The 16933-nt window shown below is 43.7% G+C and overlaps 1 protein-coding gene across 3 annotated transcripts in view; it reads right to left on the reverse strand.

The window, feature by feature from the left end:
* FLRT2 (fibronectin leucine rich transmembrane protein 2) overlaps positions 1–15490 on the reverse strand; it is an 88452-nt gene extending 72962 nt beyond the window's left edge. The window contains exon 1 of one of the 3 annotated variants that reach the window (XM_079126007.1): positions 15007–15490. The gene's annotated coding sequence lies outside the window, so the exon portion shown is untranslated. Of the gene's footprint in view, positions 1–11613; positions 11753–14985 lie in introns of those variants that run through there. The other 2 variants (XM_079126008.1, XM_079126006.1) reach the window with 2 other exon arrangements.
* Positions 15491–16933: the final 1443 nt, after the last annotated feature.

Below are 16933 nucleotides of genomic sequence, written 5' to 3' on the forward strand. Positions count from 1 at the left end.
TTTAAGCCAAGGGCAAATAAGTTGAGAGTTGATTTTACAAACTCTGTGGGTCTCACTCATCATATAAAAATAATTAATAGTAACTATAGAATAAGATAAACAACCCCAGGCACTCTAATTCAGTTTCCCTGTGTGCAGAATGGGGCTATTCACAGTATTTATCACCAGAACCACCTCACAAGGGGTTTTATGAAGATTTAAATGAGATAATGTACATGAACTGCATAAGCAGCACTCTAAAAAACCTATCTACAAACAACACCATTATTACTAAACATTATATTTGTTGTTATCCTTATTGATCCTCTGGGATGAGAATGTGGTCTTGCTAATACTTGATCTCATTCAAGACAGAAGAGCACATTGTTTCTAAACAGTGTCACACATCAGCATTAAAAATCTAGCGTGGTGTGAGCCCCAGTGTTGAAGGAAGAGTGGCTTCTCAAACACCATCCCAGGTGCTAGTCCTGTCTTTCCTGCTTGAGTAGAAAGTAATGGCAACATTGAGTCAAGGAAAGGGCCTATCAATATACACTCCATCCTCTTCTATACATTTCAGGCACTGAAAAACAAAAGAGAGGGAGACTGGGATATTTCAGGGGTGCTCACCACCCCACCACCACCTACACATCTCCCATTGACTATCCACCATGACAGGAGCCAAGTGTTGTTATAATTGGCCTTTGGCCCTCAAGAAGGACCTAAAGTCCAACCTCTGTAACCATCATGATTAATGGTTAAATCACATTAAATTCTATAAGTTTAGAATGTACCATAATTTCCCCCTGCCTTTCCATTTGCCCTCCTGAAGACTAAGTGCATCTTTCTCTGTGGAGACAGAGTGCTTAAGGAGTTGGGATTTCTAGTCTTCTTTTCTCTTCTTCTTGGAGGACGCTGACTCCTCACAGATCTCCATCGGGAAAACAATATGCCCACAGTAAAATAAATGAAATAAAAACGAGCAAAAAGCAAAAAAAAAAAAAAGCTAATGCACCAATTTTCACAAGTTCTTGCTTTCCTCTCTTCGATTTTGCCACGGCAGATACACAAAGTTATAGCTATGAGTTAAACATCTCATTCTATGGGGAAAAAACACATCTGTGTGAACATCTACTTAACTGACAGTTTTACTTGATGCCAAGAAAGGTACACCATGAAGCAAAATTATTTCTTTAAACAGATCTGTCCAATGTGGCATGTGAATTATCTCATGCATGGTTTGGATTGGGTTAACCAGCAGGCACTTGCCTGACTAAAGTTGGTAGAGTAAAGCAGAAAGGTGGAGACTGCATTTCTTCCTGTTGAGCAACCCATCTATCGGAATGCAAGAGCACTTCTGAGGAGCAGTCCCTCTCCCTAGATTATGAACACCTTGTCTTCAAAGTCCGGCTGGTGCAATTACACATTTATTCATTCAGTTATATTTATGCTGCACTTGGTGCAATGCGCACATTTGTTCACACCAGGAAGACAGGTTGAATGAGCCAAAGTTCATGGAGTCTACTGGGAGAGAGAGACATGTAAACAGATACATGAGGTGGCATCCATGTAGGACTTAAGGGAAAAACAGATTGCCAAAAGAAGAGGGCAGTTTATGTTCTATGGAAAGAATAAATGGCATGGGAAAGGGAAAGAATTAAGCAAGTCACGCCTTACCATCTTTGGGACATGGGTGTGCTACAGGGAACAGGAGTTTGAAAATATGTCTGAGTGCTGATTTGAGATCCAGATGGTCAAGGATCTCGGACAATACATCTGAATAGACTTTATCCATAAGGACAGGGCATCCAAAATGCAGGTGACTAAAGAACATGATGTAATTTACTTCTGTTTTTTTGTTTTTGTTTTTGTATTTTTTAGGAAATTGGGAACACAAGAACAGTATGGTAGTTTAGGAGTTCCGAATACTGGGGAGAACAAACAGGAAGACTGTGGCTACCAAGACTGAAGCCGGTCCTGAGAGCTGGCTCCTCTGCTCATTCTTTTCTAGAAGAGTGGAGTTAAATTGAGCAATATTTCCTCAGCGGCAAAATACACACACAAAATACTCTCAGAGAATCATAAGTGATTTTCAACTAGATGATTATAAGACCAATGAATCTCAAGTTCAGAAAAATATTCTAAAAATTATCCAGGTCAGTGATTTCCAATCTCAGGACTTTCAAGAATCCACATTCCTGGGCTCCACTAAAACCTTTGTAAGTCAGCATCTCCAGTTAGGGACCTTGAACCTGTATTTTTAACCATCTCTTTCATTAATTCACATAGATGAGTGAAGTCCACAGAAGGGGTACTGTGGTCTGACCTATCAGAATTCTTGGTAAGCAAGAATGGATAAGGGTTTTTGCAAGAATATCCCAAATGCCTAGCACAAGGCTTAGCTTGGTGCCTGGCACATGGTAAGGGCTCAACCTTTGTCAAATCCTCAGCTACAAGCTCAAGACTAGAACGGATGTCTGCCTGGCATTCCGTGGAGACTGAGGTTATTAGAATGGAGTTTTAAATTCCATTGCTGTCAGCACTACTGGACTTGTTCCTTACCTATTTGGGCAAAAGAAATGTTTTCTTTTTTTTTTTAAACCATTTCCCAAAGAATTTTAATCTCTCTTACATTTTCTAAAGTAGCAAAACAAGGTCTTATTGTTTTATGTTGGGTTGAATGTTGGTTCAGAAGCTACTTACTAAGATGTTAACAGCTTATAAAGTATACTCAAGTGCCTGCTTCTTGCTGCTCCAATTTGATTAATTATATGTATTTATATTACATTATATATTATGTGGTCTTTAACAGGAAAAGCTACTGTGTTTGCCAACTTGGAGGTCTGGGGTAGGCCTAACATCTTGTTAAAGATAACATTTCTACATCAAAAAATTTACAGATTCACAGTGTAAAACATAAAAAAAATACATTTAAATTATTGACTAGAATGCAAAAATTAAACTGCGCATACATGAAATTATAAGAGTAAATTAAAATTGTGCATTTTGACCAGAGCATCTCAGTACTGCCCTTATTCAGAAGTGTTTGCTGTGGACTTAGAGAGAAGCTCCTTTACTTAAATTAACTGAAAATTACCTTCTGCAAGAAAATACTTCCACACTGGGCTGATAACCCAATCGCATCATTCCAACTCTACTGTCTATCACTCATTACACAAGCAAGGTACAATCATTCTGTAAGGACAGAATAAGCGTTAAGTAAGCACAACAATAATTTATGCATTAATCTACAATAAAATATTATCATGGCTCTGCCAAGTTGAATCGTGTGAAGCAAGTGTTTAAAATTCACTTTGATAAACATCTCTGTACCTCGGCAGAGACGTCATAACCACAGCTCACAGTGCCCCGAGTCCCAGTCTAGGCACAGCACTCCTTGCAGGCTGGAGGCATTGGTCATCAGCATTAGGTACATTTCTGAGAGTGACAGTACATGGGGACGAACTTCTTAATTGAACCAACAACTGAGCTTTCAGTGAACTTTTCAAAAAAGTCCAAGTTAGGCAGGACCTTGTTGATCCCTATTTCTGCTTCCCCTAGCGAGAGGAGCCTGTTTCTGCCCTCCTCCACTTCACGCATGCCAAGTCAGCGCTCTACCACTGAATTATGGGCACAGCCCTATCTATTTTCTATGTGAAGAGCCAAAGATTAAAAGACATTTAAATTTTTGGTCCTGTTTGTAAAATGAACAAGAGTTAGAGCTAGCACTGGAGCCTGGACTATCTCTCTTCAAATGCAGAGTCCTTTGCACTAATCCTTCAAATTTCTGGCACACTAGTGGTGTTGACTGCACTGTCTCCAATCACCTATGAAACTGCCATGGGATTAGGTTTTGTGCCTCCCTAGCTCCTCAGCAGCCTCCTGCTCATTATGAAAAGACTCTGCCATCTACCCCAGGTCATCCATGGCTGGAGTCCCTGCCTGGAACAGGCTGAGTGCTATAGAGGGTCTCCTGAATGAAAGTCAAAGCTCTGTTCACCCTGTGGTATACAGCTCTTGCTTCCACAAGAAGGACATCTTCGACAGGAGGTCCAGGTCCCTCACACAAAAGTACCTTTTCTGATGGGATTTCATGTTTTTCTTCATTTATGTTGCCCTATGGCCTACTTGGAGAAGAATATCTTCAATTAAAACTTGCAATTATCTCATTATTTTATGATAGCAGGGAGTTATGGGCTAAATTAGCACCACCCAGCTTTAGGGTAAAACAGCAGTCCCTCTTCACAGAGCCTAAGTCTTAGATTTGTACATCTGAAAGATACACACACATACTAAGTCCCCACAAAGTTGCTACAGGTTCTTCTCATTTCATGGGTAGAACTCTTCAGAAAACACTGTCTTTCTTAAAATATTATTATATCATTCAATACTGCCAGAACAAAAGGAATTCACATTAATTTCACCAAACTGTAATTTTCCATGTTAAAATGTATTTATAGGGCCATGTGCTTTATAATATACTATAAAAAATTAGTTAACTTGAAAAAGAAAAGCAAGCTTCAGAACTTTGGCAAATAGCAAATCAGAAATGGTAAAGATACCTGACTGAAATACTCATTCTGACTAAGAATCATGATCTAATCATGATCAGATATTTCATAAACATTTCACACATGGGTGTGTTTTTGAAGCCTTCGACAAAGCAACAATAAGACAATTTAATAATATTTATGAAGACTTCAAAGTAAACAAATGAGTATAGTGAAATAAGCAAGATCATATTTGGAACACTCAAAATTAAAAGTGTCTCAGATCTGACAACTGTTAAAATACAACTGAACAAAATACACAGAAATGAATCAAAGAATTGTCCCACCAGCGTTTACTGACAGTAACAACATTAAAATAATGCCTAGCTTTGGAATATATGTTGGAATTATAATTAATTTTATCTTTCCATTTACTGGTAAATGAGCTGAAGAAATTTGGAGAATAAAATCTTCAATTAAAAATTTAGATTATCTCATTATTTTGGTCTTTTGGTACGAGTTTGGCTTATTTTTGAAGATGAAATTTTTAAAAATTCATCATAGTCTCTACTAATGACATTGCTTTTGCAAAAGGTAACTTGCATGGCTAAAACTCAAACTTGTCAAAAAGAGAAATAAGCTTACGTCAGGGAACGTTAATGGTTTGTCCCAAACAAGATCCTCCGTGAAATTCATTCTTGATGAATTCAGTTTCCATCAACAAGTCAAAGCTTCAAGAAGGAAAGTTTGGCCCTTGAACTCAATTCACCCTAATTACCCTTTATCCTTGGAAAGGATACCTGCATCAAAATAGAGCAAACTCAAGAGAAGGAGAGAACCCAGAATTAAATGAATGGACAGAATGATACCAGGAACCATCAGACAAGTCACAGTTGAGGGAAACCCCACCCACAAGAACAAAAGCTCCTGAAGGGTAAGGTATTCTGTCGTGGTCACAGTCCTAATTAGATAAAGCTGAACCTATCTTAGCACAAGACAGTCATGCAATGATAAATTCTATCAACTTGAATAAGGCTCTTTATGAGAATAAGAGTCTGCATTGCTATTAAGGCATTTTCACACACATTAATCTTATTTGACCCTCAACAACTCTGTTGTACTCTGAGATGGGGAAATTAAGTCTCCTGGAGATTACGAAATTCGACCATACAAGGTCGAATACAGGAAGGAGTATGCTGACGTGAAAATGCAGATTTTCTTTTCTTTCCTCTAAAACAATCTCTTCTATTTTTCCCTCCTCACCGTGTCAAAAGGTCAAACAACTGCATCATAAAATTATTCAGAATAGGCAACACTGTACTCTAATATAATGTCAGAGAGAAAGTAAAATACTATTGTTTTTAAATCTAAATATTTGTATAATTGCAATATTTTCTACTATTTTAATAAAAATACCCAACTCTGATTCTTTGGGGGTGAGTTTTTAAAGAAGGAAGCTTCTTCCCAGAGGCCTGGGAGGCTGAGGCAGGAGGATCAAAAGTTTAAAGATAGCCTCAGCAACTTATGAGGACCAAGTCACTCAGGAAGACCCTGTCTCAAAATAAAAAATAAATAAATAAAAAGGGCTGGGGATGTGACTCAGTGGTTAATCGCCCCAGGTTCAATCTGCGGTACCGAAAAAAAAAAAAAAAAAAGAATGAAACTTCTAAACTATATCTTGAGAACTCTCTATCTTGGTAATAAAATGTAAAAATCAGTGTTTGTCATCAAAGTCTGTATAGTCAGATAGCCCTTAGTCTCTTTGTGGCTTCAGTGACTGAGTTGGAAGTCAGGCAGTTAGGGCTTTCTTATACCAACTCACACAAGCAGATGGGAGAATAAGTGAAATTGCTTGTATGAACACTGGACAACATAAGCACTGGTGCATGAGAGGTGTATGGAGGTATTTGTAAATCCATCTTAAAAAGAGTTCCTGGGAACCTCCGTCGCCCACACTTATCCGAACTCTTCACCTTAATCTCTTACTTCCCCTTTATCTAATATGTAAGGTAAGTATTACAACTCGGCTCCTCTTCACCTCATATGGGAAGTATTACAATTCCCTGCATTATTTCTGTCTAATTATTTGAGTCCAACTATGGGAGCAAAGTAGGAGAGAAAACTAGCAGAGAGACTGTTTTGACACTGGATTCTCCTGAAAGTGACACTCTTAGGCAGCTGGGGCTGAGAGTGACACCAACATGTGAACCTATTTTGGGACTGATATGCGTCCAGTGTTTTCCATCCAGCCACATGACCTCTGGTGACTTCATGGACAGTCTATTCGTGAACCGACCGTAGAACTGCTTTTCTTTCACTCCCCATTAAAGGTAGTTTCAGTGTTCTGAGGCCTAATAGCATCTATGAACTTTGGGACCTGATACTTTTCAGTGAGTTTAAATCCAACAGCCCTCAGGTTCTTAAAAGGTTCATAAGGCAGATTCTTTTATCTGCATCTTGAAAGTTCTAATGAAGAGAACCAAAATACAACAATATGAGCTGTGGACAGAGAAGAACAGAAGACTTTTTCCAAGGTTCTCGCACAGTCCCTTAAAAATAACCTGAGAAGAATGTAAGGGAAATTTTTTTTAAAAAATGTAAAAAAAAAATTCAGTTCTAATGAGCACCTAGTGGGTAGCAGCTCCAGAGATTTAAAAAATTTTGTGAATGCCTCCAAAAAAGGGTTTAGATCTTTAACCACTAAGCTGTCAGAAAAATACGGGCCTCAGAGGTATTAGCAGAATAACTGACCAGTGTTTGAGAACCCTGAATGTTGCCTTTTGACTTCCCAAATCATATGAGGATATTTTCTTTGACCTTCCCTTACTGCAGATCAGTAACAAGGATAATGCTTTGTTCAGGTGAATCAGGACACATGGCACGGTATACTTTTGCAGAAACACATCCCACGTTAAATTAAGTTAGAGGCGGTATTTGAAAAATAAATAAATAATGGAGTTCCAATTCACTGCAAATGGTACAGGAGGCCAGTAAGTGGGAAGCCTGCAAGAGAAGGGCTTCTTTTAGAAAGATGTTTTACAGGACTTTTTCTGCATCATTAACTCTTCTGGAATCCTGAACATAGCATGATGAATTTCCCTAAAAAGTAGCTACTGTTTAATTTTCAATCACTTCAAAGAGCCACAGTAGAAGGAATCAAAGAAAACCAAAAAGACCAGTGGATTCAAAAAATTCACCAAGGGAGGGAAAAAGAGAAGGGAAAAAAAAAATAAAACCTCACGAAGGTTCTAACAGATTTTGACCATGCCCTCAAAATACCACTGATTATTTTGCTAATACAGTGTTTTACTGTTTCATACAACTGAAATAAGTCTCTGTATTCATCAGAACACAGGATATTTTTATTACAATATTTGTGTCATAGCCCTTAAAAAAGGAACATGCTTAAAACCTTGAAAAGAATCTCTGTCTGAAAATGGCTCTTGGTGTGTGTGTGCGTGTGTGTGTGTGTGTGTGTGTGTGTTACTATAAACATACTTAATGAGACGTAGCTTATTACTGAAAGGAGAGACAACACACTGACACCCCTACTCCTCTCTCCAACATGTAGTCTTGGAAGAAAAATACAATTTCACAGAAGCAAAGAACTGTAGCAGGCAGGAAAGGCAAGAAAGTTGGCGGAGGTACCAGAATGGTTGCTTAACTTCAATAATAACAATAATTGGTCTTTAAGAATGTCTTTTGCGTAAAAACCTGCCCAAGGGAAAAGAAAGAAAACCTCCTAAAAATTCCATATCCCCAAATACCACTACATCAAAAACCATCTGGAAAATGTCAGATAATGGTATCCACCCACCTAAGAAATCCAGTAAACTTTGTCTTCAGTTAGCATTTAGAATAATCAACTAGAATTGAAAATTCTATCAGAAAACCCTCTGACGACAAAGCAGGATTTGGAATCAGATTTTTAAAGTCTCCTTAAAAAGACCATCTGTTTATAAATGCTCTTCTCACACTCCACTTCGTCCTTGATCTGTACCACAAGTTCACAGCAGAAGCAGACTGAATTTAAAGACATACACACGGCTACTATGAAGTCTAGTTACCACATATATGTTCTCGGCTGGTCTCAAGTTTCCCTTGTTATGTAAGCACTTAGGGGCAATAAAATTTCACTTACATTCACCAGCACTGTGAGTCCCAAAACAACAGTCTACCCGGCTGTACAATCCTCTTACTGGCAGCGGACAGCACTGGTGTTTTATTTATGTTGATCATGTTGTCGTGCTCTATAGAATAACATTTAGTGGACTCTATATTAGTCCATCATATTTGTATTGCCACTATTCAATATCATTATCCATACTGAACTCCATATTAGAAAAATCAAATTAGAAAAATTGAAACATTCAGAAAGAACTAGCTGGTGAGCCCCCCCCCCCACCCCAACACATACACGTCTGCAGACTGATGAGAAGGAAAAAAAAACAATGAGTATTCACTTCTCGCAGATAGAGGTCACTAATGGACTGGATTTGAATCACTGTGGCAGAAACCACATAGTTATTAAAGCAATCTAGTGAAAAATGAACTTGAATTAAAAATAAAGAAAAGATACCAAAAGATGATTATCCAGAAAGGTGCGACCTGAATAGAAATAATATTCCATCACCTTGACCTTTCTTGAATCTTCTAAACAGAAAGAAAAAGCCAAAGCCGCTTGGCACCATTGCTATTTTTTACTTCAGAAGCTGCTGATCTCAGAAGCAGCAATTCTTTCTGGTAAAGTAAGGAGCTGAAGAGTCAAAGTAGATTAGATGTTCATACTGAGTCTAAGGCTTCAAGAATTGGACATACTTGAGCCTTTCCTGAAACCCCAATTTCAAATTGGGATAATATAATGTTGATTTAGGGAGATACGTATAAACTCTAAATCAAACTCTCCAGCAGGCCAGAATATAAATGTAATAAATAGGGCATCAGAGAAGTTTCAAATTAGATCCAGCCGATTGAAGTCACACTGGGATAAGATCACATCAAGAAGTCTAGCATACAGGAAAAACCTTGACTGCCTTGGGGACCCCAGGGATCCCAGCATGGTGTCATTTGGGAATCTACTTTCTTGTGTTAAAAGCATCCCCTGGAATTTCTAAAAATGCAATGAAACTACCAAAGTGTTAAGACATGGCAATATTTTTTTTTAAACTAGCATTCTTTCCATGCTAGGTTTGTAATAGGTTCTGCTACAGTATAGCTAGTCCAATTCTTTTTATTATTTCGTGTACCTACTGGCAGAGACATGGAATGATGTTTGAAATTCCATCTTCCAACCTCCTCCAGTCACAGACATTTGCAACTCAATGTGACAGTATGGTTGCTGCACTGTCATCTGTGATTATTAAAAAAAAAATTCTCATTAGATGGTTTAACCCTATCTTGTTTCAGTTTTTGGAAGGGGACAGGAAGAGAAGTTGTGTTTTTAGGAGTAATAACATTTTGTGGGAAAAAGCAACTTTTCTTGGCATATGTATTTATCATCCAAACACTGATTCTCTTGCAATATGGTAACCTGCAGATCATCCCTATCTGGCACATGTTGCTTAGAGATTAAAATAATAATAATAATCCAGTTCTAACATTTCAGATACTGACCTAAATTTTTACATTCATACAACAACCAAAGATGTCCCTGAACAAATTCCAACCTGCATTTTATTCACCTCAAATGTTTGGGGGATCCTTTCATTGGAAATTTAATAAGGTCATACCAGTTAAGTCTACAGACAATCTAAGTCCCTATATGGGAGCTAGCCTTCATATTAGCTTTTGGATGGGGGAAGTTAGACATAATAAATTTAGCAATAAGCCTGTGAGCGAGTGGACATGCTCCAAAGCTCCCTGAAACCCTGTGATTAAAGAACCTCCCAGCTGAATGGGGAGCAATAGCTCCCATTTAGAAGAGGCTTTGCATAGCAAATGCAGCATGTAAAGAAATCTAATCAGCACCTTGCACTCCCGCATTTACACGGATTTGTGCCTTGCACTTACTTGATTAGCTTACAGTAAGCTTTACATGAGATTCCCTCCATTAAAATTAATCAAAAGCTCTTAGAGACTGTTTTCCATTCAAAGGAGAAAGCACGATGAGTTTCCAGGTGAATTAATAATGATCATAATAATAAAGACGAGAGCAGCAGTAAATGTTTAGGTGCTTTTAAACTCGAAACTCTATGGGGGGGGGGATTGAGAGGGGTATTGAGAAGTTGGAGCAGGAATCTTGGCTCTAAGAGTGAATGGAAGCTATTTTCTTAGCTCAAGTAAGGCGGACCACTGTTCGGGAGACATGACTGCCTTCTCTCTGGGGCCCCCAGCCTCAATGCTCCCACGCGGTCACTCAATTCCCTGGCACCATCATGCATCAGGACACTGAGGAAAAAATACAACTGGCCGCCCTGCAACCAGGAACCCTTTCCCTCTGAGATAGACAAACAGACACAGGCGCGCGCGTGCGCTCACACACACACATACACACACGCGCACACACAAAATCACTGCAACTTCACATTACCAAAGGCTAACATGCTTCATCTCAACCCCCTCGATGAAAATGAGACTTCTAAAGTTCCTGTTTTATGACGCCAGAAGGTGAATGGAAGAGAGGAGGGCTCTGGGGATGTCAAAAGGAAGAGAGATTTTTTGCCTCTGCTGTCAATTCGCACACCCCTCCCCATATTTGTTGTCCTGAGCAGACAAAATGAAGCAGGCAAATTAGAGTGGGCTCGAATTTTATTTTCTTTCTTCCTTTTTTTTTTTTTTTTTTTAACGATGCTAAATAGGGGTAAGAGGGTGAGGGGTGAGCGGGCGAGTGTAAGTGAAATCCATCAATCTTTTCCCTGGATTGAGCCATACTAAAAGCCCCTGCATTCACTTTACAAATGTCTAAAGAGCCGTACAAGATGAGGCACCAGCTGGGGCTGAGGGTTATCATTCGTTCCTGGGGGCATTAGCCTCCCCGCACAGCTGCCCAACGGGCGCACAGAAGATCCCAACGCCAGACACCCATCCCCAACATCTCGAACTTCATTTCCCTCTTACTTTCACCCAAACCCGGCGAGGAGCGCTAAGAAAGGCTCTGAGAGAGAGCAGAGGGGCACGGAAAGGGAGGGTTGGGGAAGTGCTTTACCTGCGAAGGCTCTCGAGGTCTCCTTCCAGCCCTGGTGGTAATCCCGCTCAGCGCTGCGCCCTGCCCCAGATCCAAACTTTTGCTTGGTCCTCCGGGAGGCGGCGGAGGCGACGGCGGAGGCTGCTGGAGCCGAGCCCTGTCGCCTGCAGCGTCGGGGCACGGGGGAGCGGAGGCCGGAGCCCCAGAGCGATGCGCGCCTCCCCGCAGCCGGTAGGCGCCCGAGCGCCCCGCTCGCCTCGCTCGCTCTCGCCTACTTCCCCTACGGATGCGCGGCATCGTCTTCCCCCGTCCTCCGCCACCTACGCCTCCAGGGCTCGGGCATGCCACTTTCTCTCGGCTCGGGCCGCCCTGGCTCCCGCCTCCTTTCCTGCTTTGCTTGCCTTCTCTCCGCCTCGGCTTAGCCAAGGAACCCCGAAAAAAGTAGGGCGGGCGGAGAAGGCGGTGAAAAGCGGCCAGGCGGCACCCAGACTCCTGGAAAACCCAGGACCCCGGGGTTCGGCGGAAGAGCCAGGCGGGCGCTCCTCCGTTGCTTGTGTGCGGACCCCGCGGAACGGCGTGCGGAGCTGCGCGGGGGCGGGCGCGGGGCTAGCTCCAAGTGCTGCGCCCGCCCAGCGCGGATGTGGAGGCTGCTCTGACCAAACTGCTGCCTCAATCCGAGGCGGTCTGGCTAATGTAGGCGCTGAGGCCTCCACCCCCACCCCTCCTGACACCCCCGGGAGATGTTTACAGTAATGAATTCGCGGGATCGCCTCCGCCGCTCCCGCGCTCCTCCTCTCCCTCCGTCCCTCGCGCTCTGGCGCGCTCCCCTGCTAGAGCCCTCTTTCTCTCCCTCCCTCTTTCTCTTCCTCCCTCGCGGAGTACCTCCCACTTTTCTGCTTTAAAGAATGCTTGGGAGGAGCGGCTGCAACCCAAAGCTTTCCAAGAGGCAAAGTCTGACTCGAATTTTAACCCTCTCCTCCCTGGAGAGAGTTCCAGAGCACTGAGGCTAACCCCGAGGATACCACCTTGACTCTGCACGCCGCCTCTCCGTTTTCTACACTGCTCATGCCCTCCCTACGCCCAGCTTTTAGAAATACTTCCGCCGTCCGAACCCTGAAAGGCGATTTCCTCCAAGTCTGCCTAATGCTCTTCTTCCAGGAGGGAGGATCTACTACTTTGATTCCGAGAAAAGATCGAAACGTGAGATTTAAGGGTAAAACTATAGCAAGCCTCTGAACCAAAATGGCGTTATTTCAAATGCAGGCAACCTTGAGGATTTGCCCCACCCCCATCTCCACCCCATTACAGGGTTCCTCATTTCGGACCTTTTTAAACTTTAATTGGGGAAATTATCTAGAGTTTGATATGACCATTTAAAACACTTCTAATGTCTCCTGTTACCCTGGCTGCAACTGGGAGGTAGGGGGAGTTCAATTTCCCCATAGATTTCAGTGGACAACCAAAATTCAGCATCAAAGATTTAGGAGACAGCTAACGAAACCCAATTTGTATACAAGCAACGTTTCCACTTCGCAGTCTCTTTGCAAAAAGTAAAAGTAAAGAGTAATCTGGGAAAACCAAGGGTTTGCCTTTTTCTTGCGAGGTGGGGAATCGGAGGCCGGAATCTGGTTTGCTCCTCATTTCATTGCTGCTCTTCCTGCCTCCTGTAAGTTGCTGTCATGTTTTAACAAGTCCGGAGAGAGGCTGAATCTGAACAGAAGAGGGAGAACGAGCCCGCTCCAAGCGCAGGGCTGTGCCTAGACGCGCTGTCGGTGCAGTCAGCGGAGATGCAATCCGCAAGTTTAACCCCGGACCGACACTCTAGGGATCCTCTTAGCTCTGTGGGCAGAAGAGTAGGACGGGGGGCGGTGCCGGTAACCGGCTGGAGATGATTTCCGGACGCGCCCAGGCGAGACCGCACTCGCGGTCCTCAATTCAAAGCCTGAGTCACTTGGCACCCCTTCTCCGATTGTTTTTATTTCCTTCGCATCCCTGTTGTGTCTACTGCTTTTATGTATTTGAAAGCCTAAGTCAGGTTAAGACGACTTGGAGAAGCGCCAGATTTGTCTCCCAAGCCATGCATGGATCCACCCAGACACACGCGCTCACACGTGCACACACACTCATACACATTACTCGAATGCTTGAGCGCCTGTCGCTTCAATGTTGTATTATGCAAAGGTGACTAGAAAAATGCGTGAACTTAGATATGCATAGCCCGTCCTCTCCCCATCCTCGGGGAGTGTAATTAATAATTATCCAGGGGAGGAAGGGGAGCGGATGGTAGAGCTAATCACAGAAAAGCAGACAGTAAGTGCCATCTTGCTGGGAGGTTCCTGGAGCGAAGCGCCAGAGACCACAGCCGCGGTGGCTTCAGTCTCCACTGGCAACTGTTTCGCGTGCTCCAGGAGTTTCCAGAAGTCAAGTGTGGATTCAGCCCGCTCCAGTCACCCTATTCCCAGAGGGCTCCCTGACCCTCTTTAGTGCCAGCATCTCAACTTGGCATCTTGATCTTGGGCCTAATTATCAAAGAGAAGTGACCATGCTGCCTCTGAAAGGGGTGGGGGGCGGGGGCCCTGGACTGGTCAGCGTGGCGGAAGGATCTTTCCTGGAGGTCCCAAGACCCAGAAGGGACCTGGTGGCAGTTGGCTAGGCCTTGCTTCAGCCACTCCTCGCCGTCTTCTGGTCCCTGCATTCAGCGCCTGGGGGCGTTACCCGCCCCGTCTCTGCGTCCAACGCACGCGGCGCCGGAAAGCGATCCCAGTTCAGCTATTCTTGCGCCTCGCGTCTTCGCCACCCTCTCCTTCGCTTCAGGAAGGCGCAGTGGCCCCAGCTGAGTGACCGCCAGCGCCGAGAGAACCAGAAGGGCTGGAGAGGGACTTGGTTTTGGGGAAAGCATCCTGGCTTTCCAACTGAAAGGAAAACGAATTAACATCTGCTGCGTCTTAAAGGCTAATCGATCCTGGATTGCGGAGAGGGGGCGGACTGGTGGCTTTAGATATAACCACTTGATAATAACTCTGGTAGCATGAAAAGTAGGTGGAAAAGGAGGTTGTTACTCATGGAAGTTAAGAGATTCATTCTGGAGAAATGGGAGACTATACTCCAGTAGGCTTAGAGGTCTGGAAACCCTCATTTAGAATCTGTGCTTCTAGCAGGCAATCATGTTTGCGTTTTGACCCTGAGCTATTACAAAACTCCTTAAAGAAGGTAGATTCGACCTGCAGATAGACGTCCCTAAAGTCGGAGCCTATTTTTTCTCTCTGGGTAAAAGAAAAAGTCTAGAATATCCCACCAGGGTGACCACCCCCCACTGATTAAAATAAGTAAATCTTCCCCCAAAGAGCTTGATGCCCGCTTAGCGGCAGCTAGAGCGGTTATTAGAAACTTCACCTGGCACCGCAGTCTCTTTACCTGGCGGCCGCGTCTCCTCCCAAAGGGCTCATCCGAATCCGACAGGGTCAGGGAGGTGGAAAGGGAAGAAGCTGGAGCGGCAGCAGCGGGGCTCCCGGGGCATGGTATTGTTTTAGGGGTCGCCGCCGAGGTCCCTCCTGCCCATTGTTGAGAACTGCCACCCTGGTCCTGGGGCTCGGTGGACACGGCCGCGGACGAAGAGGTGCCGCCTCCCCGCCGCTAAACGCTCGGAGGAAGGACAAGAGGTGCACCCCCAGCGGGGGAAGCTCAGCGCTTTGGCGCGAAGGTTGCGAGCACTGATGTTATCTCCCAGAGCTAGTTCCTCCGCGATGACAAAGGATGATGCCAAACTCACAAGTGATGGCGACAGGTTTCGAACGTACAACTAACTACGAGGTACCCAGAGACTGTACGCTTCTTTTCCCCTCCCCCTTCTCTCCCTCCTACCAGGGAGGGGACTAACTTAACCCTGTGTGCGCCCTACACTCCCTGGAGAAGCTGGAATGGACTAGGAAACCGCAGGCGGCGGCTCCCGGGGCGAGAGCTTTGTTCACGTGCGTTTCCAGTGGGTGTGTTGCTGTCTAGGGGCACTCGCATGGCAAGGCGCCAGTGACGGGCTTCCAGCGCCAGACTCAGGGATGGGAAGGAGCCCTAGCGTTTCATCCGGACCAGACCCAGCCCTCGGAATCTATTTTTTGCCTCCAGTTACCGGATTTATGGAAGTTGCCAGCAAAGTTGGATTTTATTCCTCTACTTCTGTTCCCCGCCCCTCGTATCATTTCCTTCACTAGCTGAGTTTTGAAGATTTGGAACTCTTCGCTGGTTCAAACTCTAGCTCTTAATCGTATATCGTGTGCGAGACGACTTTGTGGATGGCACCCACCCACTCAGGCCAAATTTAAATGAACCCTCAAGGAATGCTGTCACCCACCTATGCAGAACCGGAGTAAGCCAAATGACACATACCCAGTACAGAAGACATGCTCAGATAACGAAGATTAAGACACCAGAAGATTGTGAGGAGGAGATGTAGGAGTTTGATTTGTTAATGGGGAAATGGGAATGAAGGGAGGGAGGAGATGAGAGAGAAAGAAAAAGCGGGGGGAGGGGGAGAATAGACACAGAGAAGTCAGTCTTAGAATAAACAAATGGGGAAGATAAACACAAGATAGATAGGTAGATAGATCGATCGATCGATCGATAGATAGATAGATAGATAGATAGATAGATAGATAGATGATAGATAATTTCAAGGTCCCAATATTGAAAAAGCAGGGCAGTTTTAAGCGCTAAGATTTTGATCCACAATATTTTCCCAGCTGTTTTGGAAGACATTAAACGGAGAATATTCCTCCACCTTGCATTCAATAAACAGCTTTGACTAAGTGTTCTCAACTCAAGAAATTCAGTGGAGTTGGAGGCCAGTCTTCTCCTGGAGACAGAATGCAGAAAAGAAAAAACTTGGCACAGCGGCGCTCGTGTCATCGTCACGCCCCAAAGAGCCAGGGCCTTTCTCAGAGCGCAAACCCAGACTCGCATTTGAACATCACCTCTTTTCCCGTTTCCATTCTGGACTAAAGAAGAAAGATGCCTTTAAAAAGTCTTCAGAGAGTTACGGTGAATCTTTCTGCAACTGAGCTATTTCAAAAGAGAAAGAGTGCTTTTCCACTGGATAGATGTTCTGATTTCTCTCAGCAACATACCCAAGCCAGGGGGAATAGTGATAACCACTTCAGATGCGTCTCTGAGCTCTGCCAGCCATTGAGGCAGTGCAATCTGCTTCCAGCCCTCAGAGAAGAATTCCGCTGTAAATCCTTCTAGTTAGCCAAGGTGGCAGCAAAGCATAGGGAGAGCTCCTTAGGCTACAGCATCAACAAGGAAGGCCGCCTTTTAGGACAAATACACATCTACCTGCTTTTAAACATCC

The sequence above is a fragment of the Sciurus vulgaris genome, assembly GCF_902686455.1.
Source record: "Sciurus vulgaris genome assembly, chromosome: 2".
Lineage (NCBI taxonomy): Eukaryota > Metazoa > Chordata > Mammalia > Rodentia > Sciuridae > Sciurus > Sciurus vulgaris.